Here is a 4,796-nt window from a genome sequence, read left to right as displayed (position 1 = left end):
TGTCTTTGCTGGAACAATTCCTGAGGCCCCAACGCCAGAGGTTTCTTTGCCTCTTGCCACAGGCCCAGGGAAGAGAACGGAGACACCAGGTACCTTGCTCCTGGTGCTGGGGCACTGGGAGCCTGGAGCCCTGAGGGAAGAGGGGTGGGGCTATGGCCCTAGCCCTGTTGGCTTCTGCCCCCTAAGCCCCAGTGAGGGCTTGGCGTGGGAAAAGTAGAGGTAGGCTCCAGGGCTGGGGGGGTGGGGGTGGGGGGGGGTGCTTCCCTTGACCATGTCAGAGCAGCCCTTCCTCATCTAGCCTCAGTGATGCCTGCAAACAACCACTTCCCACCCCGCCCGCCTTTCCTTCTATGAATCTCCTTGGGGTGGGGCCAGTTCCAGGCCTAGGAGCCCCATCTGCTGGTGGGAACCCATGCGGGGAGGTGGGTAGGCAGCCTCCTTTCTCCAGCAGAGGCAGGTCACTGGAGCCCTGCAGTGTGGTTGGGGTTTGGGAGCAAGCCAGCCATCCAGGGAGGCTGTGAGGGTAGCCAGGAAAGCAGAGAAGCATGAAACAGGCGGAGAAGCAGCAGGAGAGAAGCTGAGACAGGGAGGGGATGTGAGGAAGCGGGAGAGACAGATGGGAAAACAGGAGAGGAGCTGAGGAGAAGGCCGGGGGTGGAGGAGCACTGTGGTGCCCCTGCCTGCCCGCCCATGGGGCTGATGGCCAAGCCTGCTCCCCACTCTTCATTTCAGGAAGGTCATGGCTACTCCCTGAAGGTCAAACGAGGGGGCTGGAGGTCTGGAGGACATGGCAGTGGGGAGGAGCAAGGGAGATGGCTGGAGAGCTTTCTTACCTTTGGACCTGTGGGAGAGGAAAGGAGAAAAAGAAGTAGCTTTGGTCATTTGGTTCTGCAGTGAGATATTGTGCTGTCCCCGGGGCCAGATTTTGTGGCCACCAAACTCTGCCCCACCCTCATCGCCAAGCCCTGCAAAGGCTCCTCAGAACTGGTCACTTGCCTGACCATCATTCCTTCTCTCAACAACAGATACAGATAATTGGAAGTCAGTACAAAGCTCAGTTGTGTATCCCTGTTTGCTGGAGAGCTGACAGAGTCCTCCAGGGTGGGGTGAAGTCAGGGGACATGGGTTCTCATCCCCAGCCTGCCGGCTGTCTGCCCTCTCGACCTTGGCCAAATTCCATGACACGAAGGGAGGTACTCCACAGTGGCAAATCCTGACTCTTCTGCTTCCACCTCCAGACGGTCCCCACTCTGCCTCCCCAGTCCACCTCCTCCCCCAAATCTGACTTTTTCTGATCCAGTCTCTGCTCAGACCCTCAGGTGTTCATGTGTTCCTGCTTCTGATCTTCTGGCCCCAGCTCTTAGCCTTTGCTTGTGGCTCCTGCCCCTTGGATAGCTTTTTTGCTCTGTTCTGTGTGCCTTCCTGCAGAAAGTATGGTTATACTGGGCCATCCTGCTGCTCTGCTTGCCCACGGTGGGTGTGGTGGGGCAACAACCAATCTGAGTGGTCCTGAGCCTTCTGAAGTGCTCCATTGGTGGGAATCATCTGCTCGGGGAGATTGCAATTTCTTGAGGACCAGGATAGTCCTTTGTTCCTTTTGAGGGGAGCCAAGGGCACAGTTGCCAAGAGCTGAGTTCTGGGCTCCAGACCTTCCATATCCCCACAATCTCATCCTGAGCATGGCCCCTAATTTCCCATGTGTACGATGGGAGAAGCACCTGTCTGCTTTACTCCTGAGATGAAGTGAGATGTGAGATGTGAGATGAAGGCTGTATGAGCATGTCTCCTAAACTCTGAAGGGTTCTACAAGACATAAGAGATTGTTTTCCTCTTAGAACCCTCCACCACCTTCACACACACATATGTTCTTGGCATGCTGTAGATATGGCTGACTGATGGCCTCTGCTCTTACCTGTCTCCTTCCTTCTTCACCCCACAGCCTCCCAGCCACAGCACTTACCTGGATCCATCTTTATCGGCCAGGTACAGGGAGTGACAAAAGGAACACCTGTGGTTCAACAGGTCAAGTTTAGTTGGCTGTAATTTAAATCTCAGTCTTTCCTTCTTCCCCCACCCCACCCCCGCGGGGATCTGTACACACAGCTCCTTCAAGGGATAAAAATGCTCCCTCTGGCTTAGCTTGGTACCCAGTATGGAGCTGGGCATGGAGTAGATGCCAGGCATGGGTGGTGAATGCACACAGTGGGTTCACCCACATGGAGGGTAGATAGGGACATAAAAGTATCATATACTGTCTCCTGAACAGCACACCCTCACACTTGACCCCAGAACCACCCCCAGACTCCCAGTCATGTATTAACTCAATTCCACTTGATCAATGTCAGTCATGTTCATCATTCACGTGTGCCTACCATGTGCTGGGCCATGGTACCCAGTCCCTATATATTCTTGCCCCCATGTAGACAACTGTCATAAAGGTGGGAGAGGGAGGCTTGAAGACAGAGCAGGGAAGAGCAGGCTGGGGTTGTCAGGGCCTCTGTGGGACTCAGCACAAAGGAATGGAAAGCCTTCCAGCGCCCTAGCTGCTTGTTCCTACCTCCTCCCACCAGGACGTTGAAAGCTGGTGGGAGGCTTTGGGTCTGAGCCAGTTTGTCGTTCTCCAATGAGTGTACTGTCATTGGAGGGAACTACTGATGTGCTCTGGTACCAAGGCTGGCTTTGTCTCGCTTGGAGCTGGAACATCGGTCACAATGCACAACCCCAGAATGGACCCTATGCACACACAATACATTCATTTTTTTCTGACCCCAAGTCAGACTCTAGTATATGATGAAAGGACCAAACACCTGACATCAGGGCACTCTGGTACCCATATGGTTGCTAAACACGCAAGCACACACACACACACACACACACGCACATCCGCATGCATGCACATCCCTAACATAAGAGCCCCAACCCCTTGCACCTCTCGAGTCACCCGTTTTTGTTGGCTTCTACTTGTACCACAAATGTTCAGTTGCGTTTAGCCTCTGAGCTATGCACATGGTCCTTCCTGACCCTTGAACCTTCCCCTAGTGAGTAATGAGTCTGGAAGAGATCCGTGAGGCTGGGGTGAGGTAAGGGGGGTGATCAAGAGAAGCTTAGGACTAAATTAGGTTGGAAGAAGGAGAAAAAACCCAAGCCTGTTAAAAAATGGGAGGCAGATCTGAATAGACATTTTTCTAAAGAAGATGTGCAGATGGCCAACGGCTACATGAAAAGATGCTCAATATCAAATCAAATGCAAATCAAAACTACAATGAGCTATCACCTCACACCTGTCAGAATGGCTAGTATCAAAAAGATAAGAAATAACAAGTGTTGGTGAGGATGTGGAGAGAAGGAAACCTTCATGTGCTTTTGGTACAAATGGGACTTGGTGCAGCCACTATGGAAAACAGCATGGAGGTTCCTCTAAAAATTAAAAATAGAACTACCATGGGATCTAGACATTCCAGTTCTGGGTATTTATTCAAAGAAAATGAAGACACGGATTGGAAAAGATGTGTGCACCCCGAGGTTCATTGCAGCATTACTTAGAATAGCCAGACATGGAGGCAACTAAGTGTCCTTCAATGGATGAACAAAGAAAACATGGTACATGTATATAGTGTTCTATTACTCAGCCATCAAAAAGAAGGAAATCTTGCCACTTGCAACAACTTGGGTGGACCTTGAGAGCATTATGCTAAGTGAAATAAGTCAGAGACGAATACCATATGCTCTCACTTATACGTAGAATCTAAAAAAAAAAAAAAACCCAAATCTCCTCAAAAGCGCCCTAGCTAATAGACACAGAAAACTGACTGGTGTTTGGTGGTCAGTGGGTGGAGGTGCAAAATGGGTGTCAAAAGGTAAAAATGGGGTGCCTGGGTGGTTCAGTAGGTTAAGCATCTGCCTTTGTCTCAGGTCATGATCTCAAGGTCACGCAACTGACCTAATCAACCTACATCAGGCTCCCTGCTCAGCGGGGAACCTGCTTCTCTCTCTCTCCCCTGATTGTGCTCTCTCTGTCAGATAAATAAAATCTTTTTTTAAAAAAGGATAAACTGCTGTGCACCTGAAACGAATATTTTTGTCAATTAAACCTCAATTAGAAAAAACAAGACGAGACTTGGACTTTTCTCTCCCCAGTTCAGGCCAAGGAGCTTGAAGGATAGGAGTTGGCAGGCAGGTTCCTCTGAAAAGGATCCCCGCACACTTGACTTCCCTGTAGCCTTCAGAGAGACCACTCTGCCTGGCACGGCAGCAGAGGTACCCGGGCTAGTCCTGGGGTGGCCGCCTATGCAGATACACAGACACATGGCCCACAGACCCACACTGTGCTCCTGAGCAACACAGACCGTCACTCACAGATGTACGAGGCCCACACAAGCAGAAACAGAGGCACGGATACCAATTCAATACACATGCACACGTACTCAGAGAAAGCACGACCAGACAGACCCACAACACACTTGCAAAGAGAGCCCCTCCTGTCCACCATCCACAGCCAGCAGAACCTTACCTGAGAGCACAGAGCCAGGAGCTGCAGGAAGTCTGAGGCTCTGTCTGTCCTCAGGTGTATTTGTAGAGGGTGGGGAGGGGCTTGATGAATCAGGTACACCAGGAGGGTCATGGGCAGAGGGTGTGGAGGAATGAGGGAGGATGGGCTAATTTTTATCTGGGCAAAGAGCAGCCAGAAGCTTGATGGGTGAGGGTGTGGGTGGGGAGAAGGTGGGGAGGGGGAGCAGGTGAAGGGGTTGGGGAACAACCCTTTACCCCATCAGTCTGGTAAGGAGACGCCATAGAAG

Source organism: Enhydra lutris, unplaced genomic scaffold (genome assembly GCF_002288905.1).
Source record: "Enhydra lutris kenyoni isolate GAN:26980312 unplaced genomic scaffold, ASM228890v2 scaffoldscaffold4, whole genome shotgun sequence".
NCBI lineage: Eukaryota > Metazoa > Chordata > Mammalia > Carnivora > Mustelidae > Enhydra > Enhydra lutris.
This window is presented reverse-complemented; position numbering follows the sequence as displayed.